Genomic DNA, 22,342 nt, shown 5'->3' with positions numbered 1-22,342 from the left:
TATTAATTATGGATCTGTATATATATATTAATAGTTCAATGCATGTCACGGGTTATGTTGAGAAGCGAGGCGAAGGAGATAGCAGGTAAAGTCCAAAACTGTTTAATAAACTACTCCAACCAATGGGCAGAATGGTGAGGGTAAACAACTTGGTATAATGGTGACCAGACAAAAAATGTCTGTGGGAGCAACTTAAATACATAGACAAACGTGGATAATTAACTGGACACAGCTGATGAGGTAAACTAATAATGCTAAACGAGACCAGGAACATAACCAAATAAGGGCACAAGAACTAAACCAAAACAGAAGACAGGAAAACACTGAAACCGGGTGTCCATGGCAACTGAAAGTGAGACATTGGGAGACGTGAAAAATAGTTATCGATTCGCTAATTGTGAACTACCACATTCAACTGAGTAATTAACTGAGTTAATAGAACGCTAATATTGTTACTCATTTGTTCCGGTGTAGTTATTCATGAATGAATAGTATTGTCACACTACAGAAGGAGACCTCGGGGAGACAGACTGTAAGTGTCATCTTCATTTACAGCTTGGTGCAGAGGAGAGAGATGCAGAGCAAACAGTTGAGTTACTCAAGAGTCTTTGAAAAGTACTGGACTTAGCTCAGGTTAATAACCGATCCTTGTATCTCATTACAGGTCCGATGGATGATGCAGACAGCGAAGACAGGTGGGTAACAGGTGAGAGTCCAGGTAGGTGAGTCAGGTAAGGAGTAACAATGGTTCTTTTCCTCTTTGCAGGTTGGCAGGCTGAAGACAAGATGCCAGGACATGAGAAAGCAGGTGACTAGAAAAGAACTCCAGTATGGGCAAACCTTGACTAGACCAGACAATGAAGGTGTGAAAGTGACTGCTTATATATAGTAGGTGATGAGGTGAATGGTGGCAGGTGTGCTGATTGGGGATCTGGTGCAGGTGTGAAGCAGGCGGGATGCTGGGAAATGGAGTCCGTAATGAAGTAAGGTGACTGGGATGGTGAACTTGTGACAAGTATTCTAAACTGTTAGAATCAGAATCAGAATCAGAAAGAGCTTTATTGACAAGTATGCTTACGCATACAATGAATTTGTTTTAGTGACATAAGCTTCCAGTACACAGAGACAACAACAACAAAAAACAAAAAAACAAATTGCAAATAAATAAATTGTATGAACAGTTGTGCTATAGATGACAATGGATTAGAATAGAGTGAGATGCAGAGATGTACTTGGATGGAGGGGTAACAAATAAATATAAGAATATTGCACATTTTTGCATAAGTGGTGAACATTTAACTGTTCATGAGGTAGATTGCCTGGGGGAAGAAACTGTTCTTGTGCCTGACTGTCCTGGTATTTCCGGCTCTGAAGCACTGGCCAGATGGCAAAAGTTCAAAAAGGGGGTAACTTGGATGAGAGGGATCCAGAGTGATTTTTTTGAGCCCTTTTCCTCACTCTGGATGTATACAGTTCTTGAAGGGTGGGCAGGGGAGCACCAATAATTCTTTCAGCAGTCCGAACCGTTCTCTGTAGTCTTCTGATGTCTGATTTTGTAGCTGAACCAAACCAGACAGTTATTGAAGTGCACAGGACAGACTCAATAACGGCTGAGTAGAACTGTTTCAGCAGCTCCTGTGGCAGGTTAAACTTCCTCAGCTGGCGAAGGAAGTACAACCTTTGTTGGGCCTTTTTAACAATGGAGTCAATGTGATTGTCCCACTTCAGGTCCTGAGAGATGGTGGTTCCCAGGAATCTGAATGACTCCACTGCAGCCACAGTGCTGTTCATGATGGTGAGTGGGGAGAGTGCAGGGGGGTTTCTCCTGAAGTCCACAATCATCTTCACTGTTTTGAGCGTGTTCAGCTCCAGGTTGTTAAGACTGCACCAGATAGCCAGCTGCTCAACCTCTTGTCTGTAAGCAGACTCGTCACTGTCCTGAATGAGGCCGATGACTGTAGTGTTTGTCTGCAAACTTCAGGAGCTTGACAGAGGGGTCTTTGGAGGTGCAGTCGTTGGTGTAGAGGGAGAAGATCAGTGGGCAGACAATGGATCAATGGGTGGAAAATGTGCTTGTGTTGGTGGTGATTGTGATTGTTTTGAGTATTATTGATATGTGTTTCATTTATTTCAGAAAGCTGGTGATCCATTGACAGATAGAGCTAGGAACAGAGAGCTGGGTCAGTTTGGTCTGGAGGGGTGTTGGGATGATGGTGTTGAAAGCAGAGCTAAAGCCCACAAAGAGGATCCTCACATAAGTCCCTGTTTTGTCCAGATGTTGCAGGATGAAGTGCAATCCCATGTTGATTGCATCATCCACAGACCTGTTCTGTAAGCAAACTGCAGGGGGTCCAGTAAGGGTCCAGTGATGTCCTTCAGATAAGCCAGAACCAGTTTTTTCAAATGACTTCATGACGACAGACGTTAGAGCCACAGGTCTGTAGTCGTTAAGTCCTGTTATTTTGGGTTTCTTTGGAACGGGGATGATGGTGGAGCATTTGAAGCAGGACGGCACTTCACACAACTCCAGAGATCTGTTGAAGATCTGTGAAAAGATGGGGGCCAATTGGTCAGCACAGGTTCTCAGACAGGCTGGTGTCTTTTGTTCTTCCTGAAGACCTGGCGCACATCGTTTTCACTGATTTGAAGAGCAGGAGGTGTGGAGAGGGGGGATTGCAGGAGGTGTTAACGGTTGTGTAGAGAGATGATCAGAATGGATGTGGGTGTTTCAAATGTACAATAAAACTCATTCAGGTCGTTAGCAAGTTGTTGATTAGCCTCAGTGCAGGGGGATGGTGTCTTGTAGTTGGTAATGGCTCTCAGTCCTTTCCATACTGAAGTTGAGTTGTTGGAAGTAAACTGGTCTTCCAACTTTTTAGAGTAGGTCCTTTTAGCCGCTCTAATCTCTTTGTTCAGTGTGTTTCTGGCCTGATTATACAAGACTCTGTCCCCATTTCTGTAGGCATCCTCTTTGGCCTGACGAAGATGTCTGAGTTTTGCTGTAAACCATGGCTTATCGTTGTTGAATGTTAAATAAGTCCTGGTAGGAATGCATATATCCTCACAGAAACTAATATATGATGTTACGGTCTCTGTGAGTTCGTCCAGATCGGTGGTAGCAGCTTCAAAAACACTCCAATCAGTGAGGTCAAAACAGGCTTTTAAATCCTGCTCTGTTTCGTTGGTCCATCTCTTTACAGTCTTTACTACAGGTTTAGCAGGTTTAAGTTTTTGCCTTTAGGTTGGTATAAGATGAACCAGACAGTGATCAGACAGTCCAAAAGCTGCTCGTGGAACAGAGTGATATGCATCCTTTATTGTGGTGTAACAGTTATCCAATATATTACTGTCTCTGGTGGAACATGTAACATGCTGTCTGTATTTTGGCAGTTCACGGGAGAGATTGGCTTTATTAAAGTCCCCAAGAATGATTAAAACAGAGTCCGGGTGTTGTTGTTCTGTCTCTGTGATCTGGTCAGCGAGTTTCTATAAAGCCAGGCTTATGTGCGCTTGCGGAGGGATGTAAACGCTCACCAGAATGAACGAGTGAAACTCCCACGGCGAATAGAATGGCTTGCAGTTGACAAAAAGCACTTCTAGATCTGAGCAGCACATCTTCTTTAACACAGTTACATCTGTGCACCACCGTTCATTGATATAAAAGCATGTCCCACCGCCGCGCGATTTCCCCGTTGATTCTGCGTCGCGATCTATACAGCTGAAAGCCCGGCAGATGGAGCGCGCTATCCAGTATGGCGTCATTGAGCCAGGTTTCCGTGAAACACAGAGCAGCAGAGTGTGATAAATCCTTATTTGTCCGGGAAAGCAGAAAGAGTTCGTCCGTTTTGTTGGGTAGAGAGCGGAGATTTGCCAGATGGATGCTAGGCAACGGCGTTCAAAATCCGCACTTCCTGAGTCTAATGAGCGCACCAGCTCGCTTTCCCCGTTTGCGCTTTTTGAAGCATTTGATCAGCGCCGCTGCTCCACCGACAACAACGTTCAGTAAAAACGTCCGAATAATTGAAATCCGGTAAAAGATTTTGTGGTGTGTTCTGCCGAATGTTCAGCAGTTCATCCTTGGTGAAACTGATCGTGTTTGACAAACAAAGAACAGGAAAAACAAACAAAAACAATACAAACACTGGAGAGCCAAGCACTGAAGCAGCCGTCTGCGGCGCCATCGAGGTACAATGGTGTTAGCAGACATTTAAACCAAAGTGCTGCTGCAGGTTTATTACATGAACCTATAATGTCACAGTAGGATAAACAAGTGTTTAATGACCTGATAAAACATTAATGACTAACTCAATAATATAAATGATTCTGTCAAACTTCAAAAATTTGTGAATAATGGTTTAAAATGTATTGATATATGTTGTTGGAAAATGTGTTTGCGTTTGAACTATAGTCTTCAGGTGAATGATTTAAATATAGAGTCAATTTGCATCGTCAGCACATGCTTCAGTGCTCTGAGAGTGTTTATAGAGCTGTGAGTTTAACACTTCATGACTGAGACTGTTTATCATAATAACAGACACAACAACTACAATGACATTCATCATCTTGATGTTGATCTTAGGGATGTATTTTCAGGGTAAAACATTTAATTCAATTAGCTCATGCAGTTAAAAAATAATTGTAAAACTTTTATTTCAATTCAATGTGTTTTAATTGTTCTTCAGACTCTAAAGGACAGGTGACTGTAATTCAGACTCCAGCAGAGAAACATGTTCAGAACGGACAAACAGTCACTCTGACCTGTAAAACCAGCAGTGCTATTGGAGACCTGTCAAACAGTTGGTGTAAGAATTGTTTCTCCTGGTTCCTACAGAAACCTTGAGAATCTCCTAAACTTTTAGTTCACAACATCAAAACCCTTCAGTCAGGAACTCCATCAAGATTCAGTGGAAATGGAGCTGATCATGGAACTGATTTCACTCTCACCATCAGTGGAGTCCAGACTGAAGATACAGGAGATTATTACTGTATGAGTTACCAGCACATCAACAGTAAAGATGTGTTCACACAGTGATAAAGAGTCGTACAAAAAGCCTCCGTCAGTCAGAGTCACAGTGACTGCACTGATACAGCTGAGAGACACTGCAGCTGTTCTACAACACAATCACACACAACACTGATCAGTGAACAAACACACATAATACAATATCATTACAATCAATCTAGTATTTCTAAAGAGAGTGAGTCAGTGTTTTAATATGATCATCATGTTTTAGGTGTAATAAATGATCCCTGTCAATCAAACTGAACAGACTGCAGTCACTTCAGTATACTTCAGTGTCTAAAACTGAGCAGGATATTTGGTTAATTTCCTCTGTAAATCTCTATCCAGAGATAGGCACTCAAGTTTGTAACTCAGACTCGAGTCACATTTTAACAGAATTCTGACTCGTGATGAAAGACTCCAGACTTGACTCTAACCCCCCAACACCCCCCCCCCCCTGCCCGGCATCGGGCCTGCCGTCAGAGTCCAGATCTCAGTCCAATTGAAATGTTATTGAGGGACTTGAAGTACTTGAAGAGTGGTAACACTTTATAATAACTTTCATTAATAAATTAACAAACATTATGTAATGTTTAGCTAATCATTACTTAATTTATAGTCACATATCTAGAAATATGAGATAATGTGCTGGTTAATGTTAACTAATTAACTTATTAAACATTACCAAATAATCATTATTTAATGTAAATTCAAATTGTTACAAATGTCATCAAACTTTCAATTTATTTGTTAATGTACTTTTGAATGCTTACAAATGTCATTAAACTTCAGTTCACATATTTGCTCATGCTCATTATTACATTTACAAATATTGTGAAAATATATCTTAATTAGACATTTTCAGCACTTAGCAAATTATTCATGTTAATATAATCACAGTCTGTAAAGTTCATATATTTGGTCTTGGTTTGTTGTGTAGACTTCCTATTTGCACATCTTAAATTATTTATTAATTATTTGTTAATGTTTTTGCAGTGCCCAATCTAAAGTGGAAACTATTCATCAATTGTAAATGTTATAAACATTTACAATTTTGTATATCTTTATTGGCACTGGACTTTATCTACTGTAACAATGTTTGTGTAAAGTGTGGTTAGTTAAGTTTATCTATACTTGGTAAGGACATAACACACATTGTAATTTCTGTGCAAAACATGTTTTTAATCACCTCAACACTTACATTAGTATACTATTGTGAACAGTTAAACATAATATTCTTGAATCATACATCAACAGGAGGGGAAAAAATCAAGAAAATACTTCATTTTTCATTTATCAAAACAATGCAGTATAAACAGATTGAATCGTGTTCATATATACTAATCAAACTGACCCCTGTACACTGCTGACCTCTTACCAACCCTTAAACCTGAGCCTAACTCTATCCGTATCACACCTCAATAACAGAACAAGTGTTGTGCATTAACACAAGCTTTTAATCATTGTGTAACATCTGATCAAATCATTTGTAGATTTTCAAGATGTGCATGATTATATGAATTAGAAGTTGAATAACATTTATAAGCATTTTAATTTACAAGAAATGTAATTATTAGGTAATGTTTAATACATTTAATCATAAAAACTAACAAGCACATTATTTCACTTGAGTTGTACACATCCACATACAATAAAGGAAAAACTAGAACAAATAGCAATAAAGCCAGTTTAAAAGGGTTAGTTCACCCCAAAATGAAAATTCAGTCATTAATTACTCACCCTCATATCCACCTTATTTTTCAAAGCAGAAGTAAGCTGTTTTCTGTTAATGTGCAAGACTTACTGGTTTATTAACCTCTGTTAGAGAAATAACGAGAAGGATAACAAAGTGCAGTAAACGATAAAACTGTTTGCACTACAAACCAGTGTGTTCATAATTAAAATAATACAATAAAATAATATGGTAAGACACATCAATTTACGTGTTTTTTTGTTTTTTTTTTTGTTTTGTTTTTTTGAGTCTAGACTAATTTGACACAATTATGAGTCCTGATGATCTTTATACAATTGAGAAAATATGCTACATGAAAGGCTACATTATAAATATTTTTATGTTGGAATCACACGATCAGACTAATGTTACTCACTTTATCTTGGTAACTCCCTCTATTATCAGATACTTTCTCTTAGCAGATATCCATGCGTGGCTAGAATATGTGAATATGTTATGGATATGTTATTTCTACAGCAGCACTGGAAACTGAAACATCCACATTGATATCAATATAATGAATAAGACTAGTGTCACATCAGCCAGCCAAACAACAATTTAACAAAACAAATATTTTACTATTAATCAATATGTAATTATCAGTAAATGGTATTACTCTGAAAAATAAAACATTATATATAAAGAGAGCATATTAGTCTTGTAGCAGCTCAAGCTGTTGTAAATCCTGCCCACTTCTTTGCATTGTCAATATTTTTGAAACACCTTTTTAATATCTTTTCTAAGTTAAAATGAATTTCCATCCTCCACTTTTTCAATATAATTTATATTGTATAGGGTTCTTACCATAAAAAATAAACTGTGTAACAGTCAGGGCCGTAGCTGGGGTTTGCGGGGCGCCAGTGCAGGTTGTCCCTGTGGGCCCTGTTTGAAATTGTTTAATTTGTTTGTTTGCTCTATTTATTTATTTGTGCTGTTTACAGAATGTTTAAAGGGTAAGTTCACCCAAAAATGAAAATTAGCCTGTGTTTCACTTACCCTTGAAGCATCCTAGGTTCGTCTGAAAGAAGAAAGTCACATACACCAAAGATGCTTCTAGGGTGAACTTACCCTGTAAGTTTTTTCAAGTTTGTAGGTGTCCAGGTACAGAAACCGAATAATCAAATGTAAAATAGCAATGCATACTCTTCACTGTAAAAAAAATAAAATAAATATAAAATACAGACAAACCAAAATTTATTCAGAAACCTTCAACATTTCTCACATTATCACAGTTTATTTGCTATAGTTTTGAAAATGTTAATAAAATATGACAAGAAATCCATCTTGATAATGTCAGATAACTTTGATAGAAAAGTATGTAATGGATTACAATCAACAAAACTTCAGACAACTGTTAGTATGACAATATTTACACAACTAGCAATACTCTGTTGACCAATTACCGAGCAATGCTTCATTTTGTTCAGTCTGGGGTGTAAAAAGAAAAACACTTAAGCAAACCATGGTCAGGTCAAAGTGTCTGAATAATATTTGGTCCCAAATGTTTTATCAGTTTTACTGTTCGTCCACTGTATGAAGAATTGTTGAGTATAATATGTGTCACAGTTTACTTTATTTTCTATCCTCAGTTACATAAATGAACTATAGTGTCCTGCGCCCACTAGTAAAGTTTAAACAACTGTCTGAATAATTTTTGGTTTGATTGTGGATTAATTCTTGTTAAAACTACAAAGTAATTCAGTCAAGAGCAGTGAGTGATTTTCTTTCTTTCATTTTCTTGGATTAACATTACAGCAGCTAGTAAATTATGTGCGGTCACTTTAAGAGACAATGCATCGATTAAAATTATACACATCAGATTTCTTTCTCCACTGTTTACTTTCACTTAAGACATAACCGACAGTTTTTTTTCGAGGATAGTCTCCAAGACCGGTATTTTGACATAATTTTGTCTGTATTTGTCAGTACAAGAGCAAGAAAGTACTCTCTTCATGCGCCGCGGGAGCTGAATTGCGCTCTTTCACATCTTTGTCTGTTTGCATGTTTAAACTGTGATTTGTATTTGTTCATTCAGGTGCAGAAGGACGTGAAAGAGAGCTCAGTTCGGTGTTTCTGTCCGTGAGACGCGGCTCTCTGCGTGCACACCGAACACTGCGCGTGAGTACTCAGTTGAGTTTTTCTGCATCTATTGTTTGAATGCTTTAAACTCTTTTGAATGTTTAAATTGGCAAGGCTTAAAAACACATGCAAATGATAAGCTTTCTTGATGATGTGCAGCAGTGGCCCGTTAACTGTCTTGAGTGTCTTTTTAGGCTGACCTCAGCCAGTCGGTTGAGATCGCCGGGGGGGCCCCCCTCAGTCGTGGGCCTTTCACCCCACTAGCGACGGCGCTGGACGCTGCTGGATTTGGGGGTCTAGCGGTCGATTTTCCGGTTTGAGGGTTAAATACAACCGCAGCTGAACAGAGGTGTTAATGTCGTGTAAAGTTATCTCCACAACATTATGAAAAATATCCCTGTTTTTGAAAGATACAACAGCAAGATTTGCACGTTACATATTTTCTTTCTTTTTTATACTTTGTAAGTGACGCGCCGAGTTAGACAATTGTAATAACACTGCAATAAATATAGGCCTATCTGTCTCTACTAAAAATAGCAAAACGAGGTTCACCTTATCAGCAAAACTGCATAAATTTATTTGATTTGAATTGTTTAAATAACCGAAATACTATTTGGCAAGTGAAAAACAATGAGATCAACTCTCTTCTTAAATATTTATCTGAGAACTGTTTTAAACAGTTTGGTTTTAATGGATATATTGATATATTTATTCTAAACATAACAAGAATATTGAATTAATTTTAGATATAAAAATGTATGTATGGCACAAATAGCATTTATAGTCCGTATCTCATATTTCTTTAACATCTTGTACCTTTGACGGTGTTAAACATGGTGTCCAGTGGATGGTAATATGCACAGAAATGAGATGCAGATGAGGTTATGCTTCGTAAAACCCGGCTGTAAGCTCCATATATGGTTATTTCGGGGAGGAGACGGGGTGGAGATGCACATACACACAATCTTCCCCTGACTGGGATTTATAAAGGGATTTTTTGATTTTTACATGCTTTTATAAATCTGAAAACATTTGTGCTTTTCTGCGTACGTACATTTTTAGGATGAAATATATGGAAAGTTTTATAAATGATAGCCCAGCTGAATACTGTTCATTTTATCTACCTATTATCATATCAGACACTGCTGATTACAGAAAAAAAATAATCCTTGTTTTTACTAAACAGTTATATTAGTGATTGTTAGGGTTGGGTATCGAGAACCTGTTCCAAACCGGTTCTGAATTTCCAAGAATGATAAGACACGTGCATTTTAATGTGATCTTAAACGATCTTAAACGACGCTGGAACTAAAAGAACATGCACACTGTTTGCATGCAGCGCACACATCTGAAGCAGAGCACAGAGAACAGCGGTGTGGGTTCCCGGCTTATCTCAGATCTCTTTGTTTGTAATTTAGAATGTATACTGTTTGGGTCAAGAGTTGACCTCTTTTTTATTTTCTTGATCTTTGTGCTGTAGTTTTTTTGTCTTAAGTGGACGTCAACAGATTTGAGTGTTAGTGTTTCTAAATTTATGTCAATTTCTTGACTGAAATTTGTTCAGTTTTATTTTTTATACTATTGCTAATTGATTTATTGCTCCTAATTTATTGCTGACTGTTTATTCGTCTTTAACAATTTAATGTTTGGAATTTGTTAGTCTAGTTGTTTTTGCTTTTGTTAAAACCAAAACCAAGTTTTCTGTAGGCTGCTGCTTTTTGCTCATGTTATTCAGCTGCAACAGAAAACTTCGTAAAATGACAGAATAAATATCTTTGACATTTAAATGTTTGACTTTATTTTTTTAATTGGATTTTTTATTTTTTTTTATTTTATTGGAACCAAAACTAGGAATCGATAAGATTCAAACAATACCCAAACCTAGTCCCTGTAAAATTATATTTTCTATATTTTTATTGTATATGAGTTTATCAGCTCAAGCTGTTGTGAATCCTGCCCACTTCTTTGCATCGTCAGCACATGCTTCAGTGCTCTGAGAGTGTTTATAGTGCTGTGAGTTTAACACTTCATGACTGAGAGCAGAACAGAACGCAATCTTCATCATCACACAAGACACAACAACAACAATGAACAACATCATCATCCTCATCTGGACCACTGCAGCTTTTATTCAAGGTAGGATGTCTATTTTTGATATTGATAATATGTTATTATTGTTTACATCAATTTAATATTCTGCTATTAAGAAGATTTGTAAACTAATTTATTTTATTTTATTCAGAATCCAGAGGAGTCACTGTGACTCAGCCTAAAGTTAAAACTGTCCAGCTCGGTCAAACAGCTACAATAGAGTGTAGTACAGATCCAGGAATATCCAGCAGCTAGTTTGTTTGTTAATTGAATAATCCTGGAGAAGCTCCTAAACTCCTCATATATCAAATCAACACCCTCCAGTCAGGAACTCCATCTAGATTCAGTGGCAGTGGAACTAGCAACGGAAAAGATTTCACTCTCACCATCAGTGGATTCCAGACTGAAGATACAGGAGATTATTACTGTCAGAGTGTACACTGTCCTAGTAGCTGTGTGTTCACACAGTGATAAAGAGTCGTACAAAAACCTCGGTCAGTCAGAGTCACAGTGACTGCACTGATACAGCTGAGAGACACTGCAGCTGCTGATGAGAGGATCACAAACAACACAATGAATGACAGTGTATCATGCATTTCACAGACTATTTATTTATATAATATAATTATTTATCACTTACTAGATTTGACACTGTGTGGAGAAAATGTTCCACCATGTTAACAGTAACAGTTTGACCCTTTGGCAACCTGTGTGTGACCACAGAGAGTGACTATATATATATATAAAGTTATGGGTAACACTTGTATTAGGTTGTATTAGTTAACGTTAGTTAATGCATTAGTTAACATGAACTAACAATGAACAACACATCCGTTCAGCATTAATTAATCTTTGTTCATGTTAACTTATTCATATACTAATGTATTAGTTAATGCATTAGTTAACATGAACTAACAATGAACAACTTTACTGTTCAGGATTACTTTTTTGTTAATGTTAATTTAGACATTTACTAATGCATCTCTTCACATTAACAGATGAACTAGTTAATGATGTGGTTAATGCATTAGTTAAAATGAACTAAAAATTAACAACACATCTGTTCAGCATTACTTAATCTTTGCTCATTTTAACTTATTCATATACTAATGCTTCTCTTCACATTAACAACTTAATTAGTTAACGTTGGTTAATGCATTAGTAACCATGAACTAACAATGAACTATGCCTGGAGACAGCTTTATTTAATTATATTACATAAACACGTTTATTTAGCAGCTAACACACACATAACAACTTAAATACTAACTCCTGATTTAGACACTGATTTGGGCTACTGGTAAACTTGGAAACCATCTAAACATCAAGTGATAATGCTTCTCATGTTTGTAGACTGTTTATTAACATGTCTTATCATTAACTAAGCATTTACTAAAGGGATTTGTGAACCGTCTCCACGACTTCATCCAGACCTTTTTATTTTTCCCGCGAACTTTCGGTAAAAATATATCCAAATATTATAATCGCCATTTCTTCTTTCAAGTCGTCCGCCATTTGTCTACTCTAAAGACACATTTGTCTGATTCCCGCATTTACCTTCGTGATTTGTGATTTTGATGTGAACGGAATCTGTGTGCTGTCACCATGGACTGTAAAAAATAAAAAAAAACCTGTCACACTATAGGAACAAACCTGTTAAATCTTTGTGGCATGCCTAAATCGTGTTAATAAACAGTCTACAAATATTAGTAACACATCAGTTAATGTTGAACTAATGTAAACTTTACAATAAGGGTCACAAATTCTCTTAAATAATGCCTTTGTTTAGTAAGTCATGTTAATAAACAGTCTACAAACATGAGAAGCATTATCAGTTGATGTTTAGATGGTTTCTAAGTTTACCAGTAGCCCAAATCAGTGTCCAAATGGGGAGTTAGTATTGTTTATCCATTGTGTGTTAGCTGCTACACTGTAAAAAAAATCCCGTTGTTTCTACGGAAAAATACCGGCAGCTGTGGTTACCAGAACAATACTGTAAAAATGACATCAAACCGTAAACATACTTACGGAGTTACATGTGAATTTTACATTTTAAACATGTATATTTAACATTGGATTTCAGTAATATTAACATCATTGTTACACTGAAGTGAACAAGTTTGTTGAGTAAATTTAACATTTTAAACATGTGAATTCAACATTGGGATTCCTTGATATCTATGTCACTGCTATGCTAAACTGATGAGTTTGCTCAGTTAAATTTACATCCGGCTGTTTATTTAACATTACATCAGGGCTTATTTAAAATTTTTTGAAAAATAAAGTTTTTCATAGCAAAAACTTGATTCTGACTGTATTTTCATTCCACACTAAAAAGAAGAAAACATATCCTTTACTCCTATCCTATTTCTCCCTACATATCTGCAGGAAGAAATAGCAGCCGTTTCAAATTACTTCTAAATGCAATGATAGGCTGTAACAAACCACTCATTAGTCAATGTACAATTCACAAGAATTCCAATTTATTGTTGAAAAATTAAGTGAATAAGGAAGAGGAGAGAGAGAGGGTGTGTGAAAAATGTGACCGTTAATATTGGCCCACAAACAAAGTAGATATGGGGGTTCGCAGTCACTCAATTGAAAAAAACACCTAGGAACAGAGAAGAGAGAAAGAAACACAAAATCATATCAATTAGTTTCATTAGTCAAGTCAGTCAACAATCAAGGACAACTAAACACTAGCACACATACCTTTTTAAACGGCTCGCCATTCATGGTCGGAGAGGTCCTGAATCAAGGTAAAGACTCTTGGATTAACATGCAACCGTGTTGCTTTTGTTCATTCCACTTTCATCCCCCTCTCCGGATTAACAGAAAAGAAACATCTAGAGAAACATCTAGGGAAACATGGGTGTTCACCTTCGCGGTAACTCAACTGAAGATACACCTAGGGGAACAGAGAAGAGAGAAAGAAACACAAAATCATATCAATTAGTTTCATTAGTCAAGTCAGTCAACAATCAAGGACAACTAAACACTAGCACACATACCTTTTTAAACGGCTTGCCATTCATGGTCGGAGAGGTCCTGAATCAAGGTAAGGACTTTTGGATTAACATGCAACTGTGTTGCTTTTGTTCGTTCCACTTTTGTCCCCCTCTCCGGATTAATCGAAAAGAAACATCTAGGGAAGCAGAAGAGGGAAGAAACACAGATAAACACTACTTTATTTATACATGAAACACAACCATCTCCATAAGTCAAATCAGTCCAAAGTAAAAGACAAACAAGTTAAAATACAGGTTACAGTTGTCCTTTAAAGTGTAACTGGTATTATTCAGCCCATAGCCCTGTTGTTCGGAGTTACCACGAGCCATGATAGGTTAACGAACAACATAATTTGGTACAACAAACAATGAATAGTAGCCCAGAGGCTAATTCTTACCTAATCAAAAAGAGTACCTTACTAAAACCAAAACTTCCATAAAGGTGGGCTGCTATTTGCATTATATTGCACCAAATTTTCTCTCTCCTTTGTGTAGTGGTGACTCACACAACAGGTCTCTGGAGTTACACTTTAAATTACCCAATTTCAGTAAGCTATAAGTTATTATTTATTGCACTTTCCAGGTCTATTTTAAAGCTTTTTCCAGCACCATACACTACCATAAATTACATACCAATACATAGTTGTTGTTTCTTTTAACTAAAACGCATCTTTTCGACTTAACCTGACAGTTGAGTAAGCCTATAATGCTTCAGTGATATAAATTTAGCTGCTAAAACGTTTTAACCTAAAATGGCGGGAGAGACAGATAATGAAGAAATCGACATGAATTGCAGAAAAATAGGGTTTATTAACACTCGCTCTTTAACTATATATTTAATGTGAAACTACAAAAAGACACGACGTTTCTTTTGACTAAAGTACCTTTTCTCTTTGACGACTTAACCTGACAGTCGAGTAGGTCTAACGTTATAACGTTAATGCTTCAGTGATATTTATTTAGCTGCTAAAACTTTTTAGCCTAAAATGGCGGGAGAGACAGAAAATGAAAAAAATTGACATGAAATGCAGAAAAATAGGGTTTCTAAGCACTCGCTCTTCAACTATACATTTAACGTTAACGTGAAACTACAAAAAGACACGACATTTCTTTTGACAAATTACCTTTTCCCTTTGACGACTTAACCTGACAGTTGAGTAAGGTTAGGTCTTAGGTCTATCTATGCTTCAGTGATAGGTATTTATTTAGCTGCTAAAACTTTTTAACCTAAAATGGCGGGAGAGACAGATAATGAAAAAATCGACATGAAATGCAGAAACGGGTTTATAAACACTCTCTCTTCAACTATACATTTAACGTGAAATTACAAAAGACTAAATCTTTTGACTAAATACCCTTTTGTCTTTGACGACAGTGTTCATCAGCATCAGACTGAAACCGCGCTCGACACAGTGTGGGTGTTGATGATGAAGCCAAGCAAGCACATCTGCTCTGCACTGAACTAACAGAAGTTGAATGGGTGGAGCTGCGTTGAGAAGGTGACGTCACGCCGTATCATGGGTCCGCCGACATATTTACAGGATCTACATATTTACGCCTAAATAATACCGTTGTATTTGAATTTGTGTGTAGGAGGCTGTGTTTGGATTTCCTGTCGAGATTTTAATAAACGTCGATATGGTTGGTCAGTGCTCCTCGATCTAACGTTAGAGAACTGACACAGCAGGTCACACAATCATATATGGAGGAAACTGAACAACGGAAAATGTTTTTTTTTTTTTTTTTTTTTTTTTTTTTTTTAGCTTTAACGTTAACGTTACTTCTTGGAAAAACAACAAGGGAAGCAGTTTCGAGGAGCTGACGCCGGATCGCGTGGTTTTTACCGCAATCAGGAGGAAAAACGTTTGTTAAAAGTTAAAAGCACAAAGCAAAAGGTGTATTGTATATTCCTTGATGACTACGTAACATTAACTTAGTATAACTTAGTTGATGAATGATATTGAATTTGGTTCATGTTAGAGCAGATGATAAAGCTAGGCCACATTGCATGATGAATCAAATTATAGTTTATTTTGTTTTCAATTAACAATTTGCGTTGATATTCTGTACGTCTATTTAAAATGTTTGTAAATCAAGTTTTTATATAACTGCTTAATAAATACATTAAGTGACTGCATATACATTTGTTTCTGTACTGATTGCATCAACAAAGACCCTTTAAGTACACATTGCTGGGATGGGCAAATATGCATACAATTATTTAAAAATAATGTAACATTACCAAATACCCTCATTTTTACATGTGTAATTTTTTTTCTTACACAACCAATGAAAACTTAAAGGATAGTTCACTTCAAAATGAAAATTCTGTCATCATACTCACCCTCAAGTTGTTTCAAAGCTGTATGAATTTCTTCTGAACACAATGGAAGATATTTTGAAGAACGTCAGTACCGTTACCGATAAGATGTTCGTTGGTGTTGTATGAGATATCCATGAGAAATTCCAATGGGCAGTAAGTCCTCTTCCAGATCCATTTAACTGGTTCCAGAGCTGCGTTTTCCATTCGCAATCTCATAATACCGGTGTTAATAAAGTTTCCCTGACAATATGGCAAATAGCCACTTATGACATTAGACTGTCCTATAGCATCTTCAATCACCTATAGCAATTTTAACCTATAGTAAAAAATGGTATGAGAAATAGGCTGTTATTTTAAACATTATGGTCGTGCAATTTAAAAAGAGCACCACATTGTTTTTAAATTTACAGTTTTATTTTTCTCAAAACAATAAAAATACATAATTTTCTACATACAAATCTGGTTTTGTTAACATATTCTTCCTGTAAAATCTACAGCTTTATTTGATCTAACTGTCAACATAAAAATATTTTCAAATAAACAACTTTGCATTGTATTTTCATTTACAGTTTTTTTATGTTGTGATTTTACAACTTTTTGGTGTTAATTCTATCTGTAGGACTAACCTCTGTTGACTTAGTCTGGTATCAGCAGAAATGATATCTACGGATATGATTTTACTCAGTGGAGTCCAGACTGAAGATACAGGAGATTATTACTGTCTGAGTTTCGCTGTCCAAACAGTAAAGATGAAAGACACTGCAGCTGCTGATGAGAGGATGTGATTAAACACATTTACTTTATCTATTATTTACTTTTGGTTCTTTGGAGAATCAAAAAGTTCTTGATGTGTCATTATAGGGTCTTCAAGTCAGTGGCTGGGAAAGTATGGACCGTGTAATGACACACTTGAGGAGATACAGTGTAACAAACAGCAGTTTCATCACAATACAATATAACATTGATTCTCATTATTATGATATGATTTAACATTTGTCAATATGTCAGTTGTTTTTTATTTTATGTTTTGATTTTTTTTATTTTTTATATGTTTTTTATTATATGATTTGACCTTTTTTACTATATGAAAACATTCAACTATATTTTTTTGATTCTGGTATGTGGTATTTTTGAACTCCAGCACACAAATCACATGGAGACGGATATTTCACATAATATAACACAATACATATACTAAATAGTAACACTGGATACTTTTGGTGTCTCTCTTATCTGACACACACACACTTAAGGTCTTGGAGTCTTTACTAATGAGCTGATGGGTTGAATCAGGTGTGTTTGAATAGGGAGATATCTAAAATGTGCAGTGTCGGGTGTTCTCCAGGGACCAGGATTGGGAACCACTGCTATAACTACATATATTATATGTCCACAACACGTTTTATTGTAAAAAAGGGTTCCTTCTGGCATTGCTGTGAAAAAACCATTGGCCCCATTGTTTCTTTAAAGTACCTTTAAAGTACATTGAATGTAATAAGAGGCTCTTTGTGGATTCTTCTATTGCACCAGACTGAAAAATTTTTTTCTAATATGAATCTTTACATGATACTATGAATCAGAGTGATTCAGTAACAGCTGTGAGAGAGACTCAGATACTGAGGGACACCACATCCGAATGAATCATTGACTGCGTCTCATCACAGATCAAAAGTTGATTCAATCATTCAGAAGGTCAGGTATGACTGCTGAGAGTCTCAGTGTGAACAAACCTCATCTCTCCATTAGTCTCCATTAGGCTCATTTCAGAGAATAAAGAGTCAAACAGTCAAACTCATATTTGAGTGATTGTGTTCCTCTCAGAATAGAGCAGCTCCATCAGCAGATGTTCAGCGTCCTCACAGGAGCTTCATGATACCGTAAAAGATATCACTTTATAATAACGTTCAGTTGTAAGTCATTAATAAGTGGTTAGTTAATGATGAACTAATCATTTACAAAACATATATAGATGATTAGCAAGTGACATGCTTACATTTTATATATGTTTTGTAAATGCTGTTACAAGTCATTTACAAGTGATTAGTAAATAATGAACTAATCATTTATGAGACATGACTATGTGTTCATAAATGATTAATAAGTGATATGTAAATTATTTATTAATGTTTTGTAGATTCAGTTATAAGTAATTTACGAGTAATAAAGGTAATGATTAACTAATCGTTTACAAAAAATGACTATACGTATCATAAATGTTCAATAAATTGTTACTTTTTTGAATGTTTTGTAGATTCAGTTATAAATTATTTACAAGTGATTAGATAATGATAAACTAATAATTTACAAAACATGACTATACGTTTATAAATGATTATTAAGTTATAAGCCCGCAACAATTTACAAATCTGTCATAAGTTATCTTTAAAAAAAAATATAGCGTATTATAAAAGGATCAAACAGATCCTTAGTAAATGGTTAGAAGTTACTAGTTAATATTATTATTAATAACTGAAAAGTCAATGTACCATTATCTCAATAAAACAATTGTTAATCATGAACAAATGATGATCAAAACATTAGTAAACGATAATTATATTCATATTTTGATGCATCGTTAAGGTTGTAAGTTGGTTTGGTTAAAACCCACGAAAATGCAATTATGCTAAAGTATTTTTTTTTTTAAGAATAATAAATTAATAGTTGTCAAATGAATAAACATTTTAAAATGACTTAAGTCAGGGGATTGCAATGCGTTAAGTCCTTTCAGTCATCAGTGCAGACTTGTGTTCTGTGTGGGATCTAGTGATGGTGAACTGGTTTTACCTTCCACTGAAGCTCACATCAGGTGCACAGTTAAAGACTCCATCGTGTGTGTCAGAGAAGACAGCTGTCTATACCTCACCAGTCAGTACTTAGTACAACACTACAAAGTGTTCAACACCTGTTATAGATGATGTGTAAATGCATGAATAAATCATTTACAACCCTTTCTGCATCCCCTAATCTAAAGTGTAAACTATTCATCACTTGTAAATGTGTTTACATATCTTTGTATAGACCTTTCTTACCTGTTACACATTATTTGTATATATGTACACACAAGTCATTTATAACACTTTTCTGCATCCCCTAATCTGAAGTGTAAACTATTCATCACTTGTAAATTGTGTTACATATCATTTGCAGATCTTTATAAATTATGTACAAAACTGCAGTTTGTAAATTTAACATGTATTTGCCATATGCAAAGGTTGTGGTATGTCTTTTAGTTACAGGGATATACAAATCTATACAAATCCCTTATATGATATTTAAATTATAAATATTTTTTTATGCAAATATATTTTACTATTATATAGATATATTTGAGCCCCTAACACATCCCTTATACACGACGTTTTAGCCACTTCACAAAAATAAAAACGCAATATAGATATATTGACAGTGACTATTATCTTAGTTAATATACTATTGTATAAAAAAGATCATTTTGAGCTCCCTACTCCACTCTATAATCTTAAACATAACCATTTTGACAATATACAAAGTGTAACAGGCAGATAAATGTACGTTAGTCACAATAATTTTATTTAAAACATTACAAAAAGCAGTAAAAGAACAGAAATAAAACGACGCGTGTGTTACATTACCAGTGATCTGACAGCAAAAACAATTTTGTGTGAGTACAGAATGGAAATTAAAGTGTTTAATCGCGCTGCAAACATTCTCCTGATCTGCATTTCCCATCCTTCAAAGCGTCGCGCAGCATCTCACGAACACACATTTGGCATGTCGCAAACAATCTATGGTGGTCGCAAATCACAAGTGACAGCCATTTGGCATGTCGAGGTTTGACGTCAATGCCGCAAACCAGTGTCGTTGTGTAGGAGCGCCAATTTTGAAAGTTTTAACGGATAACACGGCAGCTATGTACTGTTATTAATGTATAATGATTATATTACGGAAAACACAATCTTTTTCTCACACGGTGGTATCGTACGACTTCTGAAGACTTGGAATAAAATGCACAAAATAATGGACTACGTTTATGGTGCGTTTTCATGTTATGGTGAGCAGCTGTCCCATGGGAAACAAAATAAAAAATAAACAATTAAGTGCTGATTAAATGGTGACAGGGTGTTCATTTATTTATTTAAAAAAAATTAAGTTCAAGCTTGGGTAAATTGATGGAATGAGATGGATCATGTAACAGGAAGATCTGCTAATGATATGTAACCATTTAGAAGTGATGAATAGGTTTTCACTTTAGATTAGGGGATGCCAGAAAGTGTTATAAATGACTTGTGTACATATACAAATAATGTATAACAGGTAAGAAAGGTCTACAAATGATATGTAACACATTTACAAGTGATGAATAGTTTACACTTTAGATTAGGGGATGCAGAAAGCTTGTAAATGATTTATTCATGCGTTTACACATCATCGTATAACAGGTGTTGAACACTTTGTAGTGTGTACTAAGTGCTGACTGGTGAGGGTAATAGACAGCTGTCTTCCTGACACACATGGACTCTGTGCACCTGATGTGAGCTTCAGTGGAAGGGGTTCACTTCATCACTAGATCCACACACTCCACACAGAACACAATGCTGTGCTGAGGGTGAAAGGATTTAACACAACTCACTGGAATCACCGGACTGAAGACATTTATAAATGTTTATCAACTTCAAAACCAATTGAATTACTCTTCTTAAAAATAGTGCTTTAGCATACCTGCATGTTTGTGCTTTGGAACACGGACCAGCTAACAAAAAAATTTCACCAATAAATCATATACTGATAATGTACTAATGGTTTGTTCATCATTTGTTCATGATTAACAATTGTTTATTGGAGATAATTATACAAAACAATTTTGACAGAAATACTTCAATGATTTAAAGTGATAAATAATATATCAACTAATAAACTTTATAAACCATCTACTATGATCAGTTTGATGGGTTATTTTCATGATTTTGAAAAGCTTTTTTTAAGATAACTTACTTCACACCACCTTTGTAAATCGTTAGCATACCACTCATTAATCATTTATGGAACATATAGTCATGTTCTGTAAATGATTCATTCATCATTAACCTAATAACTTATAAGTGACTTCCAACTGAATTAATAAAACATTACTAAATGTTAACTTTATTATTTATTAATCATCTTTATGATGTATAGTCCATGTTCTGTAAATGATTCATTCATCATTAACTAATAACTTATAAGTGACTATAACTGAATTAATAAAACATTACTAAATGTTATACTTATTATTTATTAATCATTTATGAATGTATAGTCCTGTTTTTGTAAATGATTAGCTCATCATTAACTAATAATTTACACTAAATGAATTATAACAGCCAAACTTTTATTATAAAGTGTTACCGAACCCCCATAATGAACCATACCGCCAAAGATAAACTGTGTGTTCAATAAACTCAAGTAAACTTGCCAAATGCTCCTGTCTGAAATATATTTCTAAAAAAGTATGCAAATAAATATATGCATAGTTGAGCTTTTAAGTCATTTCTTAACACAAGCATACGTTTAAGTGAAGTTTTAGTGTATTATTATTATTTATTTTATTTACTAATTTTAATTTTACTCTTACCTAAAATATATTTTATGTGTAACCAATCACAACACATTGAATATTTTAGAAGGCAGCCTTAATTTGATACAGGAACTATTCTAGCCGTTTCATGCCAGACTGGAGAGAGAGGTGTTGTAATAATGTAAAATATGTGTAAAATATTGTTTTTCGAACAACCTAGTATGAGAACCTGTTTCTAGTACACCCCCAAAACAAAATCAAGGACTTTGTAAAAGAACATAATATTTCCATATGAGCCCGTGCTTCAATCTGCTTTTTTCAAAAGTAAGATAGTTTTTTGTAAAACATTTTTTTTAAATATAATTTACGTAGCACCTTAATCACTACATGGCAAAAAATACATTATAGCTATATGTGCCATATGTTATTGGTGTTCTAAGTGTCTAAGTGTATTCTTACAATGTATAAACTTCTAATGTATTATAAAAAGATTACTATGATCCATGAAACTATGATTATTTAATTCTACGAATTCTAATTGTTTAAAATTATAATGTGTACCGCAAATTATAGA

The sequence above is a fragment of the Cyprinus carpio genome, unplaced genomic scaffold, assembly GCF_018340385.1.
Source record: "Cyprinus carpio isolate SPL01 unplaced genomic scaffold, ASM1834038v1 S000006646, whole genome shotgun sequence".
In the NCBI taxonomy this organism is placed as follows: Eukaryota; Metazoa; Chordata; class Actinopteri; order Cypriniformes; family Cyprinidae; genus Cyprinus; species Cyprinus carpio.
The sequence above is the reverse complement of the archived record's forward strand: the minus strand, read 5'-3'. Positions refer to the sequence as shown.